At 39.3% G+C, this 26,610-nt stretch overlaps 1 long non-coding RNA gene across 1 annotated transcript in view; it reads left to right on the top strand.

Annotated features, from left to right (window-relative positions):
• Positions 1–18,028, top strand: part of LOC144316034 (uncharacterized) — a 28,060-nt gene extending 10,032 nt beyond the window's left edge. The window contains exon 4 of the long non-coding RNA XR_013381807.1: positions 17,866–18,028. This is a non-coding gene — a long non-coding RNA (uncharacterized LOC144316034). The remainder of the gene's footprint in view (positions 1–17,865) is intronic.
• Positions 18,029–26,610: the final 8,582 nt, after the last annotated feature.

The following is a 26,610-nucleotide window of genomic DNA, read 5'->3' on the forward strand; positions in this document are numbered from 1 at the left end:
AGTTCAATAACATACTTTGAAATGGGACACCTTGGTGGCTGACTCTTGGTTTCAGTTGAGGTCATGATCTCAGGGTCCTGGGATTAAGCTCTGCATAGTGCTTTGTGTTCAGTGGGGAGTTCTTTCTTTCCCTCTCTCTCTTCCCCTCTCCCAATTCCTGTGCTCTCTCTTTCTTACTCTCTCTCTTTCAATAAATAAATCTTTAAAAAAAGAAGATACTTTGAAAGATTTCAGTCACTTGAAATTTATTAAGAATCACTTTTATGATCCAGAATATGATTGCTACTGGTGAATGATCCATGTGCACTTGAAAATAATATGTATTCTGCAGTTTGGTGTATTATATAAATGTCAATTGAGTTACCTTTATCGATGATAGTGTTCAAACCTGCTGTGTCCTTGGTGTTTTTGCCATGTTTTGCACCCCTGCTTCCCACTTCCCTTTCTTTGAGAGATGAATGTTAAAGTTTCCAACTATAACTGTAGCTTTGTCTATTTTCAGTTATGCCATCTTTGCTTCTTGTGTCTGAAGCTCTGTTCTTAGTGACATAAACATTTAGAATTGTGATATCATCCTGATAAATTGACCTTTTTATCATTATGAAATCTTTCTTTGCTTCTGGTAATGTCGCCTGCCTGATATTAATATTATCACATCAGCTTTCATACACTTAGAGATTACAGGTGTGTCTTTCACATTCTTTTATTTTTACATTTTCTGTAAATAGTATATGGTTGTTCTTACTTTTGGTAAATCCATTCTGATATACTGCCTTTTAATTGGTTATTTCCTTCATACACATTTAATGTTCTGTTGATGTGGTGAGGCTTAACTCTATCACTCAGCTCTTTGTCTTAATTTTGTTTGTTTTCAAGAGCATGCAAGTCCTTTCTTTCATCTAGCAGTTAAATTGAGGGAGTGGTCACTCAGATTTCTCCTAGAGTTGCTTTAGGCTGTAGATGTCCCAGGTTTAGATAGATGGAAGGCATCTGTGTTAGCTGAATCTCCAACCTTCCACATGCGACCAGTGCGTTTTTAGTACTGTCAATTTTTGACCTGGGAGAGGACTAGACAACAGTTTCAGATAGTTTTTGCCCACCTTTGGATTCAACCCCAGCAGTAGATAATATTTGTAGATAATTCTACAATTATCCTGTAGGTAAATCAACAGGAAAATGCCCTATGCGATGTGACTCCTTGCTGCTCTGCAGGACCATTTCCACCACTTCTCCCCAAGATTCAGGAGGCAGGGATGAGGCCAGGGGTTGTCAGGCTAAGCAACTATTTTGTTGTAAGTTTTTTTTTTTTTAAATTCAATTTGCCAACATATAGTATAACATCCAGTGCTCATTCCATCAAGCCATCAAGTGCCCTCCTCAGTGCTTGACTCCCAGCTATCCCATCCCCTCACCTACTTCCCCTTCTGCAACCCTTTGTTTGTTTCTCAGAGTTAGAAGTCTCTCATGGTTTATCTCCCTCTCTAATTTTTCCCATTCAGTTCCCCTCCTTTGCCTTATAATCCCTTTAACTATTTCTTATATTCTACATATTTTGTTGTAAGTTTATTTTGTTTTACTTTGCACTTTTATCACACTTACAGATTCCAGTTTGCCCCACCAGCCTACTCTGTAGTTTAAGGCCTGACTGACTTCTTCCCTCTGATAAGTTTCTCCCCTTACAGTAGACATGCCCTCCTGTTTGCCCAGACCAAGTACAGAGGCTGCCATGGTTCTCTAGCCTTCTTTGAATACCTGTTTCTCTTGGGAAGTCAAGTCCTCAGGGCTTTCTTGTCTCACTAGTTTTTTGCTTGACCTATAGGAAAATAGGATTCTTATTTTTCTCAGGTTTTTCTTGATGTCAGGGAACAAAGATCTTTCATATCTTCTGCATTGGATGGAACTGAAACCTCTTATGTTTCTTGTCTTTCTTGAACACATTCCAATTATGCTTTCTTTTATTCTGAATACTCAGCTGAAACATCTTTTGTCAAGGTCAACAATGACCACCATTTCGCAAAACCCAGTGGTCAATTCTTAGTTCACATATTATTTTATTTGTGACCTTGTGACACTGTTGATCACATAGTTCTTTAAATACTTCACTTGGCTCCTGAAACATGACTGTTGATTCTCCTCTTATCTCTGTGATTACTTTTTGTGTGTGTGCACATTTCTCCCAATCTTCCCTGCTTCTAATTAGTGGAGTGCCCCCAAATCACACCTCTCTGTTCTATTTGTGTTCACTCAATTAATCATATTATCCAGCCTCATGGTTGTAAATAGCACTTTTATGTTGATGGCTCCTTGGTTTGTATTTAGAGCCCAGAATTGTTCCTGAACTTCACACTTCTATATCTAAGAACCCAAATAATATTACTCTCTGCTATATAATTTACCTCACAAACAGTGTCTTCAAAATAAAACTCCTAGTTATTCCTCCAAAATCCATTTTTCTGCATTCTCTCCCCAAAAGTTGCTTAGATAAAAAAGTCTTTAGTTTATTTCGACTCTTTACTTTCCCTAGTAACTGACATACAATCAATAGGCAAATCATGCATATTTGCCTTCAAATTATACCCAGAATTCACACATGAACTTCACTGGTATCACCTAGTTCAAATCATTATCCTCTCTTCCCTGATAATTGCAATAGCTTCTTAACCAATTTCCCTACTGAGACCCAACTGCCACCTCTCAGCTTCTGCTTCATAGTATTCTCAATAGAACAGTGAAAAAACTCTGTTTAACCCTCATCACAGCACCCAACTTCTTTGTAGAGAACTTTCTAATGGCTTCCTTTATCACTCAAACCGGAGGTCAAATACTTTCAGTGGCCTTAAGAGACCTTATTTGATATTGTTCCCTGCTAGTTCCCTGAACCCTTCTGCTACATTCCTTTGTTTGCACATTCTGTTCTAGCCACTTTGGCCTTCGTGTTATTCTTTTTTTTTTTTTTTTTAATTTTTTTAGGTATTTATTTATTTATTTATGATAGTCACAGAGAGAGAGAGAGGCAGAGACACAGGCAGAGGGAGAAGCAGGCCCCATGCACCGGGAGCCCGACGTGGGATTCGATCCCGGGTCTCCAGGATCGCGCCCTGGGCCAAAGGCAGGCGCCAAACCGCTGCGCCATCCAGGGATCCCCGTGTTATTCTTTACACATAGGAAGCATTTTCTTGTTTCATGTCTTGCTCGTGTTCATTCTTCTCTAAAACATTTCCTGCCCGAAAGCCTCATGTTTATCCCAAGTTTCTGTCTTTTTTTTCTATTGTTACTTTAAAAAATAAAAGACTCAAATTTTTAAAAACAATGTTAAGTACATAGCAAAATTAAGAAGAAAGCATAGAGATATCCCATATGCCCCTGCCCCCAGCCTCCCCCTGTTATCAACCTCCCTCACCAGTGTGGTGCATTGGTTACAATTGATGAACCTGCACTAATACATCATTATTACCATATTTTATTTGCAGGATGGGGGTGGGTATGATACCTAGTTTATTCATTAGAGCTCTTAACATATTAATCTGTTTTAATTACTGGTCTAAGAATTTCAACATCCCTGCCATTCTGGTTCAGATGCTTGCTCTGTCTTTTCAAATTGTGTTGTTTGCCTTGTAGTATGTCTTGTAATTTTTTCTTGATAGCTGAACATGATGCACTGGGTAGAAAGAGCTGCTGTAAGTAGACTTTAGGAATATGGTGATGACCTGTGAGAAGGGAAGTTATCTATAGTCCTATGATTAGATCTTAGTCGTTTAGTGAGCCTTTGCCTGGATTGTGAATTTCACAAGTGTTTATCCTTTTTCTTTTTTCCCCATGTAGGTGGGACAAAATGGCCAAAGTAGGCCTGGAGTTAAGCATTTCCCTTCTCCACATCAGGTGGGCTCTGATAACATCCCAGCAGGTTAGAATACAGTTAATTAATTTGCCCCGAGGGCAGGATCTGTTAAAAAGAACAGAGTGCTCTGGCATACTTCACAGTGGTTCTTTTTCCTCAGAAGCAAGAGGAAATTTTTCTGATATTTCCTGTGGGAACCTAGCTCCTGCAGGAAAATCTTACAATGCTTTAGGGGCCTCCCTATGACTAAGACCCCTGAAGTTTTTAACTCTCAGATTTGCTTCCAGCAATTTGTCAATTACAGTTCAGGCACTGGTTCCTGAAGCAGTTCCACTCAGTGTCTGTGCCCTAGGAAGCCGTGACTCCATATTCACCTGTCTCTGCAATCTGGGGCACAGTGATTTGCCCTGTATCCTTTTCCTCTTACGGATCCAAGAAGAGTTGTTGATTTTTCAGTCTATTTAGCTTTTTACTTGTTAGGACAGAGTGTGACTTCCAAGCTCCTCCCATATAGAACTGAAAACTCCTTCAAGTCTTTGATTAAATACCATTTCACTAGATCAGCCTTTCCTGACTAATCTATATAAATAATAATACTTCCTGCAATCCCCACTCACTCTGCCTTTCCCCTTCCTGCTTTGCTATTCTCCTAGCCCTGATCTCTCTGTGACACAGGATAGTCTTAATCCTTTGTTTATTGTCTTTCCCTCCTGGGAAGTATGCTCAATTATGGCAAGAATTTTGTCTGCTCTGTTCACCACTGTATCAAAAGTGTCCAGAACATGCTGGCATAGAACAAGAGCTCAATAAATGTTTACTTAATATATGAATGCATGGGCTGGGGTCCCACTCAGATCTTTTCACTGTTGGTATTGTATTCTGTGACTCAGTCTCTTATTTATTCACTCTAAGTGCTATAAAACTTTGGGATGCAATGGCATCATTTGAGGGAAACATTTCCCCATATTGTTCTGATTGATTTTACTTCCCAAGAAGCTGATGATTAAGATCTGAGGCAGAGACATGACCCAAACCAAACCTGGCTAGGTAGATATGCCCTCTGGCCTCTCTGCCACCTTGCCCCTAACTTTTGTGCCCCTCTAATCTAACATTAGAGCTCTGCTTGCTTGGCCCCTTAGTCTTTCATGCCTCTGTCTCAAACCACAAAGGCTTCAGGAGTAGCACAAAACCTTCTCAACAGATGCTATATTGCCAATAGAATAATAGCCACACACTGTTCCGGTATCTCTGCAAATTCTACTGTAAAAAATGTCCCTTCAAGTAATTTGTAGCTAGGAACACATATCAGAAATTAAAATAAAATGAAACTATTCCTTTGTTCTATAAAATACTATGAAGATAAATAAATCTTATGCAATCTCATGAAATATGTGCAATAAAAATCTCCGATATTAGCTCCCTTTCTACTTTCTCCAGAGTGAGGCAGCAAGGCCACTAAGCTGGCAATAGGAGACTTGGTCTTATTTCTGATTATGTTGTTGATTAGCTATATGACCTTAGATATGCCACTGCTACTCTTTCAGTGGCTTAGGTCGAAATCCTTGGATTTGTTTTAACTCTTTTATTTCTCTAATAATTTCCATACAATCAATTAGTAAATCCTGTCTATCTACCTTGAAATTATACCCAGGATTGAAACACTAACTTCACTGGCATTACCCTGGTTCAAGCCATTGTCCTCTCTACCCTAAGCTTTTGTTTTCTCTTTTCCCAGCTTAGATAACTCTTGGTATTATATCCATCTCTAGGATAGATATGGATTTCTCTCTAAGATTCTATGGGTTTTGTGGGTTTAGGATTCCAAAGCTTTGACTCATTATCCCAAATAATAGAATGTATGTGGCAAAGGAAAAAATGGGCCTGTGGGCAACTTCTATCCTGACAAGCAAGGGAAGAATTTCACTTGAAATATGTTTTGGAAATTTGTATAGCCTTCTGCTTACACTTCTACAATTATTGCTGCTTTTACACTTCTAACACCAAATGTGTGGGGTTTTTCTATACCCTCAACCACTTTTCTAGCTCTCTAGACATCAACTAGGCATCCTACTGGTCAGTTCAACTATGACACTAACTACCTTGAGTTAGCATCAACTTCACAGGTGTAAGCACTCAGTCCCAAAGACTGCTCTCACTTCAGATGCTAATTATAAGTTATGTGTGCCCAGACCACCCATAGTTCTGTCTGATTTGGCCACAAAGTCAAAGGTTCCCATAACCCACCCTTTTAGCTTCAACAATTTGTTAGAATGGCTCACAGAACTCAGGAAAGCAATTTACTTATGATTAGTGGTTTATTGTAAAGGCAATAACTCAGTAACAGATGAATGGAAGAGATGGATAAGCCAATGTATAGTGCGGAAGAAGAGGCAAAGAGTTTCCATACCCTCCCTGGGTGTTCCATCCTCTTGGTATGGGGATGCATTCAGTAACCCTGAAGCTCTCGGTTTTTTATAGATGTTCCATTACATAGGCAAAGATGGATTAAACCATTGGCCATTAGTAATTAACTCATTCTCCAGCCCCTCTCTACTCCCTGGAGGTTGGGAATGGAGCTGAAGTCCAAACCCTCTAATTATGTCTTGCTCTTGTGACCAACACAATCCTGAGCTATGTAAGAATCCACAGACACTAGTCGTCTCATTAGCATACGAAAAGCAGTTTTATCACTCCAGAGATTTAAATTAGGAGTCCTGTGCCAAGAACAAGGGAAAAACCCTAGGAACCAAGACTGAAAAGCAAATATCTATTTTTTATTACATCACACTACCAAATCCACTGCTTCTCTTTCTTGGATACAGAGACTTCCTAGCTAGGCTCTTCAATTCAGTCTCTTCTTTCAGACTTCATTGTCTGTTTGTGACAAAGTGGAGCCAAATTAAAAGTTTAAAAGAATGATCATGTTTAAAAATAAATGTTTTTATAAAAAGATATGATTTTATTGATACAATATGAAGCCAAGAATTGTTGTAAAGGTGAGTTTCTCATAATCGTAGACAGAAACACGAACTGTTAATCTAATACATAGGTCAGATCTTATGCCCTCAAATAGGGCTATAAAAAGTCTCAGAGTGATGTTTATGCCAGAGGTTAGCTGGCTTTATTGCTTACAGCTGTTTTGGTTGAATATCAATCAGAATAAATTAATTTATGCTACACTAGCAAACTACCTCAAAAGCACAGTGGCTTATAACAAAACTAGCTAACCTCTGCAACAGACCTCTGGATGGCCTTGAGCTCTGTCTCAGAATAAGATCCTCTGTCCTGGAAGTGACACCTGTAACCACAGCACACAATTCATTATCCAGAACTAGTCACAGGGTCCCACTCAACTAAAAAAGCAAGGGAGTACAGGGGAGCAGTGCAGACAAGATGCTCAATGCTATCATATGTCCAGAAGGTAGAGAGCTAAAATATTTGATGAAGAACAACATTAAGAAAAAGTGCCACATGTTGCAAGTAACAGAAGCATAATGTAAGGAGAAGAAAATGGCTTTTTATTGCAATATAATTGACATGGAACATATTAGCGTCAGGTATACAATATAATGATTCAGTATTTGCATACATTGCAAAATAATCATCACAATAAGTCTAGTTAACATGCATAGGTACAATTTTTTTCCTATGATGAGAACCTTTAAGATCTACTCTCTTAGCAACTTTTCAAATATGTAATATGGTATTATTAACTATAGTCACCACGCTGTACATATATCCTCAGGATTCATTTATTTTACAGCTGGAAGTTTGTATCTTTTGACCACCTTCATTCAGGCCACCCATCTGCCACCCCCCACCTCTGGCAAGCACCAATCTGTTCTCTGTATCTATGGGCTTGTGTCTGGGTTTTTGGTTTTGGTTTGTAGTGGGTTTTGTTGGTGTGGCTGTTGTTTAGATTCTATATATAAGTGATATATGGTATTTCTCTGTGTGACTTATTTCACATAGCTAATGCCCTCAATGTCTATCTTTTGTGGTCACAAATGGCAAAATTTAATTCATGTATATGGCTGAAAAATATCCCAGTGTATGAGTGTGTGTCTGTGTGTGTAAGTGCACGTGTATTTGTGACATTTTCTTTAGCCAGTCATGCATTGGTAGACACTTCAGTTGTTTCCATATTTTGGCCATTGTAAGTAATGCTGCAATAAACATATCATACATATATCTCTTCGAGTTAATGTTTTATTTTCTTCAGATAAATACCCAAAAACAGAATTGCTAGAATATATGGTATTTCTATTTTTTATTTTTTAAAGGAACTTACATACTGTTTTCCATAGTGAATGCACTAATTTACATTCCCACCAATAATGCACAAGGATTTCCTTTCTTCCACATCCTTGCCAACACTTGTTATTCTTGTTCTTTTTCACAATAGCCATTCTAGTAAATGTGAGGTAATACTTCACTGTGATTTTGATTCACGTTTTTCTGATGATTAGTAATGTTGGGCTCTTTTTTGTGTACTCATTGGCCATTTGGGTCTTTGTAAAAATGTCTTTTCAGATTCTTTGCCCAATTATTTAGTTGAATTGTTGGGGGTTTTTTGTTTTTGCTTTTGCTGTTGAGTTGTATGAATCCATATATTTTGGATATTAAACCTTTATTAGATATATGATTTGCAAATATTTTCTCCCATTCAGTAGGTTGCCTTTTCATCTTGTTCTTTCTTTTGCTGTGCAGAGGTTTTGTTTTGTTTTTTTTTTAAGATTTTATTCATTTATTCATGAGAGACAGAGAGAGTGAGAGAGAGAGAGAGAGAGGCAGAGACACAGGCAGAGGGACAAGCAGGCTCCATGCAAGAAGCCCAACGTGGGACGAGATCCTGGGACTCCAGGATCATGCCTTGGGTGGAAGGCAGGCGCCAAACTGCTGAACCATCCAGAGATGCCCTGTGCAGAGTTTTTAAATTTACTTGTTTATTTTTGCTTTTATTGCCTTTGCTAATGGTGTCAATCCCAAAAATCATCACCAAGACCAATGCCAATGATTCACTCCCTGTGTTTTCCTCTAAAAACTATGATTTCAGGTCTTACATTCAAGTCTTTACCCTACTTTGAGTTAATTTTTGTGTATGGTGTAAGGTGGTGGTCCAATTTCATTCTTGTGTGTGTGTGTATGTGTGTCCAGTTTTTCTAGCATCATTTATTGAAAAGACTGCCCTTTCCTTGTTGTATCTCCTTGGCTCCTTTGTCATAAATAGCCCACACATGCATGGGTTTATTTATGGACTTTCTATTCTGTCCCATTGATCTATATGTCTGCTTTTATGGCAATATCATTCTGTTTTGATTACTATAGCTGTGTGATACAGCTTGAAATGAGGGAACATGATGCTTCCAGCTTCATTCTTCTTTCTCAAGATTGCTTTGACTATTTGGAGTCTTCTGTGGATCCACATAAATTTTTGTATTGCTTGTTCTGTTTCTGTAAAAACTGCCACTGGAATTTTCATAAGGATTGCATTGAATCTGTATATTTCTTTGGGTAATAACAACATTCTAACAACCTTAATTCTTCTAATCCATGAGCATGGTATATCTTTCCATTTATTTGCCTCTTCAATGTCTTTCATTAATGTATCATAGTTTTCAGAATAAATCCTTTCACTTCCTCAGAAAAAACATTTTTTGAAGGATCTAAAAAAAATGAAAATGACTAGACCTCAGGAACTGCTAAAAGCAGAGAATAAAACAGCACTCTCTTCATCTCTCTCTCCCCTCTGTTTTGTGCATGACTTTCTTATTTCTTTTCCCCATATTCTGGTTTCTTCTAATTCTCTGAGACACATGAAGAAGACAGCTTGTATCAGATCCCTAATTGTATATCTTACCATCCAGACACTCCATTTAAATTGGTTTATTTCTTTCAGTTCCAGATGAAAGACCCTGATAGATCATGCCTTTGTCAAATGTTCACAAATGGTCTAAACAATTCTTCCATTTGTCAGGGTCATTGTGAAGGAAAGCAATAAATATTGCAGTTGCCACTTGAATGTGGGCAGAAACAGTTCTTAGAGAGAGGCTATTTGGCAGATAACAAATAAATACATACATAAAAAAATAAAAATTTGCTACATGTCTCTGTATACATAAGACAATGAGAAGAATAGTCCTTGAGGTTTCCCTGCGAGCTTAAGGCATAAATGTAAGGGGGAAAAGATGATTATATAAATACCCGATACTTGAATGCTATTTTTTGTTCAATTCTTTACAATCTCTGAGGATTTCACTATTTAGTACAAAGAACCTAGAGTAAGACTTGCTGTAATATTTAGAACCTTATATCTATATGTGAATTTTTAAAAAAGATTTTACTTATTTATTCATGAGAGACACACAGAGAGAGAAAGAGGCAAAGACACAGGCAGAGGGAGAAGCAGGCTCCATGCTGATGTGGGACTCGATCCTGGGACCCGATCCTGGGACTCCAGGATCACACCCTGAGCCGAAGGCAGGTGTTAAACCACTGAGCCACCAGGGATCCCCTATATATGAATTTTTTAAGATCAAAGACCACCTCTGTAACCCTAGGTCTTACTATATTCATAAAAGATAAATATAAACTTAAAGGGAAAAGCCTGGAGCAAAAAAGATTACATCATCTTTATGATCATCAAGATGAAACAATAAGTTTAATTAGTAGGTTTAAATTCAATTTACTAATAATATTTAAAATGTATGCAGTGAAATGTGAACAAAATTATAGGAAGATCAGTGAAATACGAACAAAACTACAGGGAGATCAGTGAGATGTGGACAAAATTACAGGAGGATCCATTATGGTAGATTTTTGATAAAACAAGCAGATCAAAAATCATTAAACATGGAATATTCAAACAGCACATTAAGAAAATAGAGCTAACATACATATAAAGATACTGTACTGTGTAATACATAGAGTATTTACAAATAATAGCCATATATTGGACCTCAAGATTAACATCTCAACAAATTTCAAAAGCCTGATGTAAATCTTTCCCAATAACTCATTAAAATGAACTCGAATCAGAAATAAATTGCAAAAATTAAATTCCCATATTTTGATAATTAAAAAGTATATCTATAAATACCTTTCAACAAAAGGACAAATTAATGCAAATCAAATCATATTTAAAAGTGAACAATAGGGCAGCCCAGGTGGCTCAGTGGTTTAGCCCTGCCTTCAGCCCGGGCCCTGATCCTGGAGACCCTGGATCGAGTCCCATGTCAGGATCCCTGCATGGAGCCTGCTTCTCCCTCTGCCTGTATCTCTCCCTCTCTCTCTCTCTCTCTCTCTGTGTGTGTCTCTCATGAATAAATAAATAAAAATCTTTAAAAAAAATAAAATAAAAGTGAACGATAATGCAGTGCCTAGGTGGCCCAATCTGTTAAGTGCTGAACTCTTGATATTTGCTGGGGTCATGATCTCAAGATCATGGGATTGAGCCAGCCTTGGGCTCCATGCTGAGCTTAGAGTCTGCTTGTCCCTCTCCCTCCCCATCTACTCCTCCCTTCTGTCTCTGTCTCTTTATAAAAATGAATAAATAAAATATTTTTAAAAATATGAACAATAATGAAAATACTATTCTCAATTTGTGTAGGCTGCAGGTAAAGCAGTATTAAAAAAATCCATGGCCTTAAGTGCTTACAACATAAAGGAAGGAAAGATAAAAAGTAATGAGATAAACATTTGACTCAAAGAGGGAAAAATAGCAAAATAAATCAAAATAAATTGTAAAAAGAAAATAAATGCAGAAAATAATAAAATAGAAAATAAAATTAAAATTAGTGAATAAAACAAAGTTAAAAGTTGATTCTTTGAAACAACTATAGGAAGATCAGTGACTCTAGTCTCTGACTAGAGACTAGACTCTAGTCTAGTCTTGACTCTAGTCAAGAATAAGAGAGGATCCAGGGGGCCTGTATGGCCCAATTGGTTAAGTGTCTGCCTTCAGCTCAGGTTATGATCTCAGTATCCTGGGATTGAGCCCTGCATCGAGCTCCCTGCTTCTCCTTCTTCTTCTGCCCCTCCCTCATGCTCTCACATGCTCTCTCTCTCTTTCTCTCTCTCCCTCTCAAATAAACAAATAAAAATCCTTAAAAAAAAAAAAAAGAATAAGAGGATCCACAAATTAACTGTATTTGGAGTGAAAGGTGATATAGAAATTGCAGACAATAAAAAGATGGAAGAGGATACTATGAACAATTGTATGCCAGTACATTAAAGAGAAATGGATAGATCTTAGAAAAATATAAACCTGACACAAAAAGGAGAAGAAACCTTATAAATTCTATAATCTTTAAAGAAACTGAATTAGTAGTCAAAAATTACTCACCTCCCCAAAATAACAATCACTATATGACTTTACCAATGAGGTCCATGATAAAAAGATGTAGTTCTAATCTTGCAAAAAGTCTTCCAGAGAACAATCCAGAAAAAGAGGAAATCATTCCCCAACTCATTTAATAAGGCTGGACTAATTTCAATACCAAAACCAAATCGGAACAAACATGGAAAAGATAAATTACAGATCATATTAAAAAAATCATAATAAATTAGCATACCAAATCCAGCAACATATAAAATACATAATGTAATGATTTTTGATTTGGAATAATGTAAAGTTTGTTAATAATAATTCATTAATTTACCTAAATTACCACATTATCTAAATAAAGGGAAAAAAGAGTCATAATAAATGCAGAAAGATTGCTAGAGATTATTCAACATCTTCTTATGAGTTAAAAATACTCTGTAACATTATGAACAAGAAGGAAATTCCTTAATGTGATAAAGGGTAGATAAAATAAGAACACAGAAGGCATTATGTTTAATGGTGTAATATTGATAGCATTTCCATTTAAATCAAGGACCACACTAGAGTGTCCACTATCACTTACCAGCATTGTACTCTATACTGTAAGTTCTAGCACATACACAGTTGATAAAGGAAAAAAAAGGCATAAAAATCAGAAATATGATTATCATCAAAAAATCCCAAATAATATCCAAATAAGTTTTATAGTTAAGAAAATTTGGCAAACAAAAATCACTACATTTCTACATAGTAGTAATAAATAGCAAATGGAAAGATACTATTTATGTAATGTAAAAGACAAGAAGTAGCCACTATAATTCTCATAATACATGTGCCATGGAGGCCTGGGTGACTCAGTTGGTTAAGTGACCAACTCTTGGTTTCTGCTCAGGTCATGATCTCAGGATTGTGAGATTGAACCCCACACTCCACACCGGGCTCCTTGCTTAGCTTGGAGTCTGTTTAAGATTCTCTCTCCCTCTCCCTCTGCCTACCTCCCCCCCCCCCATGCTCACTCTCTCTCTCCCTTTCTCTCTCTCTCTCTCTTTCTGATGAATAAATAAAAGTTTAAAAAAAAAACCCACAAGTGCCTCACATAAAGATAAAATTATAACACTTTATTGGAAGTCATAAATAAATTAAAATGTCATGGTTTTATATAGGAAGACATATTTTAAAGACATCTCCTTAAGTGGGTATATTCAATGCAATGTCACTCAAAACACCAGTGAGTATTCTATTGTAGTTCTTTTTGTCCTTAGAATATACCATCAGGGCAGCCCCGGTGGCTCAATGGTTTAGTGCCACCTTCAGCCCAGGGCTGATCCTGGTAGACCCGGGATCGGGTCCGCGTCGGGCTCCCTGCATGGAGCCTGCTTCTCTCTCTGCCTGTGTCTCTGCCTCTCTCTCTCTCTCTGTCTCTCATGAATAAATAAATAAAATCTTTAAAAATATATATATATACCATCAGTAAACATACAGTCAGAATACTGGTTTACAAGTTATTTGTATTAATCTTTTCTTCTAAGTATTAAAATTTGAAATGGTTGGTTCATCTGTTTCTGCTGACATGAAATTTTAGCATTTTTAAAAATCATTTTTATTTCTTGAATATATAACATATTAATATAGGTCAAAGCCAAAGAATATGTTGAAAAATATGTAGTAAGTAAAGTCTGCTTTTTTCACCTGCACCCCTGGGTAAATAATCTCATTACTTTCTGGTTTATCTTTCTGTGTTTTCTTTTGCCATATTCTGCAAATGCAAAAGGAAAAAGAAGCAAAGGTCTAGTACAGAGGATTGAGTAAAGAAACTGTGACACACTTGTACAATGGGTATTATGGAGTACAAATGAAGAGACTATATAGCAAGACATATGAGCACATATTGAAGGAAGAAATAGATAAATTCACAAATCAGAAAAACTCAATGTATGTCTAAGAGTACATAGGTAGGCCATAAAAGGACAAGGGAAAGCAGGGAAATGATCACAGAAGTCAGAGTCATGGCTGCCTTGGGGGCTGGAGAAGGAAGGTTGTCAGTCTGGTTGCTGAATACTAGGGGGCAGTGCTCTGTTTGGTAACACAGACAGTGGTTATATAGGTGTCTGCTTTACTTTTTAGTCTTTAAATATATATATCTGATGCATTTGCAAGTTAAAGAAAAATTATAGCCCAAATATGATATTTTGAGTCAAGATATATAGTTTTATTCATACTAAAAATTAAACTTGAAAGGTTAATGTTTTTATAGTCTTTCACTATGATTATTTCTACAAATTGTATTTATTGACTATTAACTCCTTGGTTTGGAGTGAAACTTGCATTTACCAATATTGAATTGATGAGAAGGGAAATGAAGTTTATTTATGTCTCCTTGTTGTCCACTGGTAAGATAATGAGGCCTAGGTTCTCTTCTGTGGGATAAAGGAAATGATCAAAAATGATCAAAGTGGTGGACAAGGTTGTAAATTTTTGACTATGACATTCAGGACCTGGCTAATCTCATTATTTCCACCAATACATCCAAGAAGGGGTAGAAAGATAAGAGAAGAAAAAAAAATTGCCTCCATTGGTCATTTTAATTTATAGGCTAACAAATTCATTTTAAGGGAAATAAACCTAGAGATACTCCATATAAGGTAAACAGTCTGTCATTTTTATAGCTCTGGGATGTGGTTTTCATTCTCAGTCCCCTATGTCTATCTCCAATGCGTCATATTCCAGAAATGTTCTTTTCTGCAGGCCCTGAGTCAGCTCGAGTACCTAAATGATCTGATTAGCAGGAAGAGAGACCCTGATGTCAGTACATTATGACCTAAATGATAATGCAGTCATCTGGAGTAGGTGACCCTTGTGCTTTTTGGGGATCTATTGCTCATGGCATGAGTACCAACTAAAGGATTAGGCAGAGAATCCCAGCCCATTATCTAAGGATGATCAGTAACTGGAGATACAGCCTCTGCTGACCCAACCCCACTCTCCCCCTAAGTGTGGAGGTGGGGGGACAACATTTAGTGCAGAATCCCTGTGGCTCCCCCACACTGAACTTCCCTATGGAGCTTGAGGCAGCCTTTGCCTCTACACTTACAGCAGCCCTCCCTTAACACTGAGAGAGGGGGATCCCTGGGTGGCGCAGCGGTTTGGCGCCTGCCTTTGGCCCAGGGCGCGATCCTGGAGACCCAAGATCGAATCCCACATCGGGCTCCCGGTGCATGGAACCTGCTTCTCCCTCTGCCTGTGTCTCTGCCCCTCTCTCTCTCTCTCTCTGTGACTATCATAAATAAATAAAAATTTAAAAAAAAAAAAAAAAACACTGAGAGAGGGCAGGTGACAGGACCCAACACTTCATAAGCCCATGTTAGGTACTTATCTCTTTTAAAAAAAATTCCTCAAATCCCATTCTCCTATGTTCTCCTCTATTCTTAAATTTTCAAAGTCATTTTATATCAGTTAAGGTTTTATTTTGACATTCACAGCAACCTTGATCTCAGTACGTTCTCACGCAAGTGGAAAAAAGGACCAGGGTGTATGGAAGTCAGGAGACTTGTATTTGGAGGTCTTGGAGCAGAGAAAAGAATTTAAGTATATGGTGGAATATACCTCTCAAAGTGGACTTTCTTCACTTTATGCAAAGGTCTATATCCAATAACTTGAATTTTTGTTCTAGTTATCCAAAGGCTACAATTTTGCAAGAGGAAAGGGGAGGCATCCCCTTCCTCTCAGCTTCCTTCCTTCCTCTCTTTATACTGAGAAGCACGGCCAAAGCTGCTACAGCTATAGATTTGCCTCCTGGCCTTCAAGTCAAGTCTTGGGAAGAGGGAAAATCAAATCAAACTACCACAGAATCCTCCCTGAGCCATAAAACCAGCCAATTCTGGCATCATGTTTTGTCTGTGTGGTCAGTCGGCCTTGGTTCTTCTAGAATGCAGCAGTGTCAGATTGATACACTGATTTTTTACTCATGAACCAGCCCTCCTTGAGTGTGATACTTGGTTCTCTGAACCTTGTTTCCACATCTGTAAAATCAAGAGAATAATAGCTAACTGGGAGGATTCTCATGAGTATCAAATAAAATCATGGAAGTAAGAAATTTGCCCATGAGAGACCTTTTTAGCAGTTATTATTTGTCTCTAGCCAATTTTTGGTGTAACTGTGCCATAGATATGTACCCCCCCACAAAGCAGGTGGAGGATGTTAATGGGTAATGGAGAGTCAGGAATTGGTGAACAAGCACAGTGTGTAGAGTTCAAATATCTGGGTCTCAGAATCTTCATGTACAACAGGCTTGCAAAAGGGATGAACTAGATTTCCAAAGACTGTCTCTAATGTCAAGAGAGGTCAACGTGCTTCTTGTTAATGTTTTCTTTCCTTCCCTCACTTGAGTTATTTTTTTTTAATTTTTTTTAAAGATTTCATTTATTTATTGATGAGAGACACACAGAGAGAGAGAGAGAGGCAGAGACATAGGCAGAGAGAGAAGCAGGCCCCATGCAGGGAGGCCGATGTGGGACTTGATCCTGGGACTCGATCCTGGGACTCCAGGATCCTGCCCTGGGCCGAAGGCAGATGCTCAACCACTGAGCCACCCAGGAATCCCCCTCACTTGAGTTATTAATCAGTAACCTACTGGTATCAGCAAGAATCTGACTGACCCCTTCATCTCATGGAGAATAATCAAGCAGGGGCTGAGAAACATCTATATTCCAAGTGATGAAGAAGTAATGAGTAAGAGTCAGGATCTAAACTCAGAGCTAAGGCTCACTGGTCAAGTGTTCTTTTACTGTCCACCACAGCTGCCGGGATTAAAAGTAGAGGGTAAGAATCCATCACCTTCTGTCTTTCCAATCATGAGAATAATACAAGAGCCAAGGAACAGAAACCAAAACACCCATTGTTAGCTCTTGAACATTCTGGAGTTGGCCATGAACATATGCAAGTACATCTATGTATGTATATGCATACATGCGTGTATGTGAAATGAGTATGTGTATTTTGCATGCATCTAGATATGCATGTTGGTATGCACTATGTATACCTACAAAACCATATGAAGGCCACCATTTTTATAAATTCTATTTGTATTGATGTTGATTTTAACTTCATATTTCCTTCTCCCAGAAAGCACATTTTTTTATCATTTTATTTTATTTTTCTTTACCTTTCTTTTCATCATGATAAATGTACTCTGTAATCCCCAACCCCTATTTCCCCCATTTCCCTACCTAACTCCCATCTGGTAACCATCAGTTTGTTCTCTGTAGTTTGTCTATCTCCTTTTCTTCCCTTTGCTTGACTCACAGCAAATTCTTATACTAAAGGCATGACAGCTATGTTTTTAGGGAGCAAGAAAATACTCTAGAAGAAGTTTTGAATGTATATGTATTTTCATTCATGATGAAAAATTATAATCTTGTTCAAGAAAGTGTAGAAACAGCAAAAGACAATGAATCACTTTGAATCTCAGTGCCTTAACCACGATGATCCTTAGCATTTTTATGTCATTCTTTCCTTAGGCAATTTTCTCTTCAATAGTTCTTTCCTCACCCGTCTTAGTTAAAGTATGTTAAATCAATAAAATAACTCAATAATCTAACTGACAGTATTAGCCATTACTTCCTCTCCCAGTAGATTTTAAGTTCCTTTAGGCAGGAACCATGTCTTATTCAACTTTCTATTCCTGATTTCTCTCTTTCCCCAGGGCCTATCGTACTGCCTGTACCTAGCAAGTATGCAATGAATCCTGCTGAATCATATTTTGCATGAAAATTGTAGAAGACCTAAGAAGCCCTGGGAATAAAGATTCAAGTGTCAAATGAAAGAGGGGTTTGAAATTGACATAGTAATAAACTATCTACACTTTTCCCAGGCCAGTCTGATTCCAAATAGACTCTCAATATTGCTATTTCTTTTTTCTCCCAGGTAAGTGTGTTCCAGTTTGCTGGGTTCATTCAGAAGCTGGACAGACTCTTGTCATTCAAATCAAGTTAGCCTACAGCAATGGACTTACGTGGGAGGAACACACAAAGCAGATTTTGATTAACAAATGCTCTGCTCACTCTCCAAAGGAAGTGACAGAAATTTTTTTTTCCACAATAAGACGATTAACTAAATGAGGGACTGAGTTAATCTTTAACTTTGCCCAGGTTGTCCTTGAGTGTGCTTTTGGAAAATAAAATTGGAAGGTCTTGATTTCTCGGTTTTTTATTTTTTTATTATTTTTTAATTTTTTATTGCACTCTTATTCAATCTACCAAAGAAATTTCAAGTGTGGATGAAGTGTGTGTGTGTGTGTGTGTGTGTGTGTGACAGAATGTCCCACTTTTGTCTAAACTTTTTGAGCTTTAAAGTATTATGATCATCATAATGGCAAAATAGGAAGAAATTTTAATAGAATCATGGTATTTTGGGTTCAGTCATCTCATTGATACCTCCTACCAATATTTAAACATGCATACCATGTGATTTCTTAGTCTCTGCTAGAATATTTTCAGTGTTAGGGATTTACTGCCTCCCCTGCCACGCAAAAAAGTCCATATTTGAATGTGAAAATTTCTGGACCATCTCCCTGTGCCTTCTACCCATTTTTAAGGGAGAAAGCTAATGAGTTATGATTGCGCATTAAAGCCATACCTTTGCAATCCACCTATGCCTCCAGACTCACCCAGGAGATTTAGTTACTAGAGCGTAGCTGAGGGAATGGCAGATACAATTTGCAGAGTGTCAGAGGTAGATAAAGATTTTTCATGGAAAGATGGCAGACCCCGTAGAACTATGAGAACAGAACAGAACTAGGTGGAGTGACCTGGATGTGTGTAGGGGGGACATGGGGAGGGGTTTACAGGACAGAAAAGGGAGTAGATTCTAAGGCAAATGAAAAAGAGCATCAACTACCTCCATTTTGACCTCAATGTGTGCCTTCTAAGTGATTAAGTTCTTCTTTTCCAGCTTATCTCAGGTAAGAGACCCAGTGGGCAAAGCATCCCCTGATGGGAACCAAAATGACCCCCTCAGGAACTAGGGACTGCCTGAAGCCAGCAAGACCCCACTTGATTGGCCTCAAGATGATGATCAACTTGACCTTTACTGCCCGCCTCCATGTACCCACCCACTTTGGTTCCACATTTTCCTTATATAAACCTAAAAGTGTGTTTAGCACTTTGGAGACAGTCTTTGAAATACTAGTCTGCTGTCTTCCAGGTGTTGGCCTCACTGAAATAAATTCCTTTCCTGTTTCACCACCACTGTCTGTGCCTTTGGATTTTGTCAGAGGTGAGTGGCCCAACCTGGTCTCTTTGGGACCCCTGGAGCCAAGTGCTCTTTTAGGCTTGCACCCTGGTTAGGCAGAGGGTCCTCTGGAAACCAGCAAAGGGGAAACAACACATGAACATGAGAAAGATTTTGAATTCAAATCTTGAATGCCCTAGATTTTCTAGTGGATCCCTGTAGGAGTGCTGACCACACTGACTCCATCTTTGGCTTCCATTTGTTCTGGTATATGTAATGACCTCCTTCAGGACTGTGTGCTCTATGCCTCCTGGAGGTAATATATGCTCTAACCAGAATGTGGGAAGGCTTGTTTCGATCCTCCCTAAAGCTGTTTAGACAATTAGTAGAGATAATATGTTTTCTTCCCCTTGCAGCCCTCTGGCACAGAGGTGGTGACAGGAGGTCTATTAAATGTTAAACCCTTTGACCTTACCACAATGACTTCTACAGCTTCCCTCACTCTATAAAATCTAGAATGAACTGAGGTTGGGACTTTGCAGAGGATAGCTGTGTAGCACCTGGATCACCATCCACCTGATCCCCATTCAGGAGGTCACCCTGAATAAAACTCTGTGTAAACAGTATGGAGTGACCTGCTTCATTTTTCAATATCACAGGGCCTTCTCCACCCTCTAACATCCTCATTGTGCATCCATCCATTATTCCTCTGGAGCACCCAGGTCAGGGGACAGGGACACAGGCCATCCTCTGTGAGCTGGCTGCTCAGAGAAACTTTCTAAAGACAATACTAACAACAATTACCATTTTTGAGGATTTGAGAGGGCTTTTACTTACATCATCTCTTTGCATCTCAGCAGGCAATCTTTTAGTTATTCTCATTTTATGGATGAGGAAAATGAAACCGAGGCAGGTTAGTAACTTGTTGAAAGTGAAACAAGTTGGGGCACCTGGGTGGCTCAGTCTGTTAAGCATCTGACTTTTGGTTTCAGCTCAGGTTGTGATCTCAGAGTTGTGAGATCAAGCCCTGTGTAGGTTCAACACCCAGCAGAGAATCTGCTTGAGATTCTCTCTCTCTCTCCTTCTGCCCCCTCTCTAAAATAAATACATAAATCTTTTTTTTTAAAGTAAAACAAATTAATGACAAAGCTCAGGTGCAGACAAGATTGTGGGACCCCAGAGCCACAAGCCAACATTGGCATCACTCTGCCTTTACACTGGAGCTGTACAAGCCATGAACAGGTGGTGGTAAGGTGGTGCTGGCAGTCTGGGTAGGATGTATGTGCTTGGGCTTCTGCTCAGTTTGCTTGTGGTTGCATGCCACTAAGGTGGCCCAGAGAATATCTCCAGTCAGAGAACAAACAACTAGATAATTTGAGTCCATTAGAGGAATAGAAAAATATGAATATCTGTTGAGACTCAACCATATGCCAAGCAGAGTGCTAGGAGCTTAAGACAATAATAAACTATATATTGGTATAATAAGCTAACTAATAAAGTCTCTTTCAAAACCTAAAAATTGCCAGTCAGAAGACCTATTATGAAATAATTTTTTTTATTATTTATTTATGATAGTCACACACAGAGAGAGAGAGAGAGAGGCAGAGACATAGGCAGAGGGAGAAGCAGGCTCCATGCACTGGGAGCCCGATGTGGGATTCGATCCTGGGTCTCCAGGATCGCGCCCTAGGCCAAAGGCAGGGGCTAAACCGCTGCGCCACCCAGGGATCCCAAAATAATTTTTTATTTTTTTTTATTTTTTTTTATTTTTTTTAAATTTTTTTTATTGGTGTTCAATTTACTAACATACAGAATAACACCCAGTGCCCGTCACCCATTCACTCCCACCCCCCGCCCTCCTCCCCTTCTACCACCCCTAGTTCGTTTCCCAGAGTTAGCAGTCTTTACGTTCTGTCTCCCTTTCTGATAACCCAAAATAATTTTTTAAATTCAATGTGTACATAGACCTTACTCTAATTACATGTGCTTAATATATTTGTCAAATTAATAATAGATGGGTAAAGGCTTCTTTTTAAAAAAAGGTGAAAAGAGGGCTAAATTAGCACTGTTTCTGAGCATGGACCAGAATTCTATGCCAGTGTGGCTGGGATATAAAATGAATATGACACAGCCGCCCACCCCTCACACACACACACACACTCACATACACACACACCAGACCAGACACACACCCGCATCTACAGAAAAGATGGCATATGCTAAGTGTCACACATGAGTGCACAAATGAGGAAATAAAGGAGAGAAACAGGGTTTATATAAAGGAGAGAATAGAAGGAGCTATTTCCCTGTCCTTGATTTTCAAAGCTCAGCTTTGCAAAATTGAAAAACAACAACAACAACAACAATCCTTTTGTTCTCACACATAAAACAAGTCCCAAAGTACCCACTATAGTGACTAATGATGACTGAGCTGCAGATGTGCTTTGGGAGGCGACTGTGCAGACACACAGCTTGCCCTTGTTTCCAGTGGGATTTACAGGGAGGAGAGCTGCTCATGGAGCTTCAGACAAAGCATATGTGTGTCAGATTGACCTTTACTGATAAATCTCAAGTGTGGGTCCCCTGTGGTCACTGCACTATCACCTGCCCTCAGCCTTCTTAATGTCTCCCTCCAAAGGCAATGTGCTTAACTCTTGGAAGCCAAATACAATTGTGTGTGGTCTTTGTTTGTTTGTTTGTTTTTTCAGAGAATTCTTAAGGCACTAGTGAATTCTGATTGATCAATTTTCTGCCATTCTCTGTGAAGGTTTGGGTTTTTTGTCTTATTTCCAAAGACCATCAGATTTTCATTAAAGAAAGCTATAAGACTGGAGTCCAGGGGCATTGCTGAAGACTGTAAATGTATTATGTGCTAACAGAAGAGTGGGGTGTCTGTGACTCTCTGAGTTTATTTTCCAGGAAAATGAAAGTGATCAAAACCAAGGTGAAAATAGTACGGAGATAAATGGGCAACCAAGTGACACAGGGTCTTGAGAAAAGCACGTCGTGTACACATGGTGGTGGGAGTCCATGTATGGTGCCTCACACCAGCTCTCAGGAGGCAAAGGGGACCCTGGTTGCAATGGTTGCATCTCCTCCTGTCTTCTGTGGGCTCCTCTGCACAAGGACAGGTAAGTTAAATGCTTGCTGTAGCTACTTAATATTCTCATCAACAGGATGATATCCCAGAAAGTATCTGTTCTTTTGTTCATTATTTTTTTCTTATTTTGGAGACAGAGAGAGAGAGAGAGAGAGAGAGACAGAGAGAGAACACATGTGAGTGAGCTGGGGGGTGGTGGGGAGAGACAGAGGGAGAGAGAATCTCAAGCAGACTCCCTGCTGAGCATACGCCTCACACAGGGCCCAATCTCAAGATCCTGAGATCATGACTTCAGTGGAAATCAAGAGTCGAACCCTCAACTGACTGAACCATCCAGGCACCCCTCTTATTCATTTTCATCAGGAACAAATCTTTTAAACAGATAAATAACATGCTAGTTTTCGGCTTCGTCTATGAAAACATGAACTAGTATTTTGATGAAATAGGTATTATAATGAGATAAGAAAATGAGACACATTCATCTCTTCTCCTTGCAGTAGTGAATGTTAGGTGAATGTTAGGCAGCCAGCTCTTGGAGGGAGGAGGTAGGGGCTGGGGGTCCTGGTGTTTCCATGATGTAAATACTGCCAGCATTGCTGATGTTGAGTCACCAACCTGAAGTCACTGCACACAGATTTGGGAAGCTATGGGCACAGCTGGTGCTCCCTCCCTGTGGGTGCCGGCACATACCCTGCCTTACACCGAACTAAGCAAATAAGATTCTACAAGTAAAATTTAGCCCTGGGGTTAGAACTCAAATATTCTTCCTGAGTCCTGATTTGGCAAGCGTACTGTTGCATTCAAACTAAGATAAATAAGTTACTTACTATGATATCATCACAGTGAGTATCGCATTCCTGATATACTTTCTGCCCAAGTGGACCATCATACTCTTACTCTAAAAATAAGTGCTACCACTTAAAGCTGACTTCACACTGCCTGTTTTCGTACATGGCGGCTCTGTGCTTTCCTGGCAAGTCAGAAAACAAGATGCTTTGTGTAGCCTCTTTTGGTAAATAATGGTAATTTCTTGGGCATCATTTATATTCCCGGGGGCACTCTGGGAAGAAAGTATTATGATCTAGCAGGGAATCTCTTTTTAAGTATTCTTACCCGAGGATTTCTGTTTAGTCTCTTAAAATAACTTCATCCCCTTTCCCCTGGAAAGCATGCCAATGAAGTCCAATTGCTTCACCAGAAGGTCTGCAAAAAAGAGATGAGGAGACAGGCACAGGCAAATAGAAAGAAATGATTTATAAATTAAAAGAAGGAAGATACTCAAAAATTATTCTAAGTTCCAAGTGTGAGACTTGAGGGAAACAATGAAAGTTTTGAGATTTAATATCCACAGATTTCTGGATTCATTCTAATAATACAAAAAAAAGCAAAGGTGGAGGGATGGGGGAAAGTGAGGAAAAGAGGGAGAAAAGGAGGAAGGAGGGAGGGAGGGAAGGAAGGAAGGAAGGAAGGAAGGAAGGAAGGAAGGAAGAAGGAAGGAAGGAAGGAAGGAAGGAAGGAAGGAAGGAAGAAGGAGGAAGGAGGAAGGAGGAAGGAGGAAGGAAGGAAGGAAGGAAGGAAGGAAGGAAGGAAGGAAGGAAGGAAGGAAGGAAGGGGAGACTGAGTATCTTTCAAGAGATAAGTTTAGGGGCGCCTAGGTGGCTCAGTGGTTGAGTGTCTACCTTCAGTTCAGGGCATGATCCCGGGGTCCTGGGAAGCAGTCCTGCATCGGGCTCCCCACAGGGAGTCTGCTTCTCCTCTCCCTCTGCCTCTCTCTGTGTCTCTCGTGTATAAATAAACAAAATCAAGAAAGAGAGAGAGAGAGAGAGAGAGAGAAACCTGTACCAGGTACAGGATCTTGTTGCCTTTTCCTTTTAACCAGTGAGCAGCCATCCTAATCCCCAGAGCTATTTCTAGGAAGTAGAAACAAAATATATCACTCCCTCTGGTCAACATAACATAATGTGAAACATCATAGGATACCAGTCATGGAATTCCGTCTGTTCTTCTCACCACTTTCCCTCTTCCCCTCCTCCTACAGGCTTCACCTCCCCTAGGCAACAGGATGTGCCACAGTAACTTAATCTTCACAATGAGTCATGATTTATGCAACTTGAGGAAATGGAAGTATTGCACTCTCTACCAGTCCTACCAGCTGTGGACTTGCCTTTCGCGCTCTGCTGCAGTGTGCTAGATCTTGTGAGGGTTTTCTCCTTTCTCCTCTTGAGGTGCAGTGTGGCACATTGAAGGAGTGAACGTCCTGCCCACTGCACTCCTTCTTGTGAAAGAAGGCAGAGAGGAAGGTCTGTGGTCGGGGGCCAGGGCAACGAGGTTCTCAGCATCTTTGTAAGTTAATAATAATTGTTATGTTCCTTGATGCTCCAGCACATTCTGAGGCAAGAGAATTCTTGCATCTGTCATAATTCTGCATCTGTCACTTCCATAAATAGGATTAGAATGGCCACTGGATATGTTCCTTTTTCCTTTTCTTTTGTTTTTAGATTGTATTTATTTGAGAGAGAGAGAGTGCATGAGCAGGGGGAGGTGCAGAGGGAGAGAGAGAGGGAAAATCTCAAGCAGACTCCTGGTGGAGCACAGATCCCAATGCAGGATTCAATCTCATGACCCCTGAGATCATGACCTGAGCTGAAACTAAGAGTCAGATGCCCAAACGACTGAGCCACTCAGGTGCCCTGGGTATGTTCATGATTTATTGCAGCCCAAAGGAATGCTAAAAATCCTTTCCTCCCAGAACACAAGAGGCAATATTCATTATACTTTCTCTTCCTGGCCAGTTCATACTTTAAAGAAATGCGATAGGAAGTGGGCCATTTTAAGGTAGAGGCTAAGGAGAGAATTTCCAGATCTTTTTTGTCAATGTTTTCCTATGCCTTAAAACACCATGAGATCCTTGGGATCTTGCACCGAGAAGCTGCGCAGTAAAAATTTACTTCCTAAAGAAATGAATGAAGGAATGCCTGAGTGATAAAGTGCTCCAGCTTTACCACCTGGATCCATCAGTTGGCTGTCACACAAGAGATTTCTTCTACTTTGTGCTAGAAGAATAGGCAGAAAATGGGATCTGCTTTTCAATGACTTTTAGGTAATGGTCATTATTTGAATATGATCAATACTTGACACTATAGTTGCTTTTTTGGTTTTATTTTTTGACAACTTATTTGGCAAGTACAAGTCACTTAATTGTTTCTCGACCCTACCAATATGTTAATCAGGCTTGGCTGTGCATCCTTTCTCCTTACTTTGCCATTTGTTATTTCCTGATAGCCAAGGAAAAGGATGGATCCATAAAAACATCTGTGCATTTGTGAGCAAGGCTGATGTAACAAAAGGAAGCTTCAGTCAATGGGATGAATCCCTCTTGCTGCTTGATGAGAGACAAGCTACTAGAAGGTAGAGACTGGGTTTCTCCTGCTTGGTCTTGGATTCTTTGTAACTCTCAATGGATGGAGTCGGTGGCAGTCAGACATTCTGTCCAGTGGTGTGTGGTGGAGCCAGTTGCCCCTCCATACTGTGTCCCACAATTCATTTATTATTATTGGGAAGGGGTTTTCCAGCACATTTTATGGAGCTACCCAACTGTGTACTGTTGAATGTACGTAAAAGCCACCTTGAAAGTACTATTTCAATGCATGCTGTTATTGTCCACACTACTTTTTTTTTTAAGATCTATTTATTTATTTTAGAGAGATAGAGGATGGGGGAGGGAAGGGTGGAAGGAAAAAGAAACTTAAGCAAACTCTGTGCTGAGCACAGAGTCCAATGTGGGGATCGGTCTCACAACCATGAGATCATGACCTGAGCCAAAACCAAGAGTCAGGTGCCCAATTGACTGCTCCACGTAGGTGCACCTATCCACTTTTCTAATGACAAATATAATACTTTATGTCTTGTACTTCATTTAAGGCCTTTTCTCTTCTAACATGTAGACGATGTTGTCCAGTATCTTCCTTGACTTGACAGCTGCTTAAGACAGAAGACTGGAAGCAATGCAGTAGGTGTTCTTAACACACTGATTCACAGAGTGAGAATTGGCTTGACTTTCTGCCAAGTCCCTGAGGAATTATTAGACTAGAGTGGAAACCACAAAATGCAGGTGCTCCT

Source organism: Canis aureus, chromosome 6 (genome assembly GCF_053574225.1).
Source record: "Canis aureus isolate CA01 chromosome 6, VMU_Caureus_v.1.0, whole genome shotgun sequence".
Classification (NCBI taxonomy): Eukaryota; Metazoa; Chordata; class Mammalia; order Carnivora; family Canidae; genus Canis; species Canis aureus.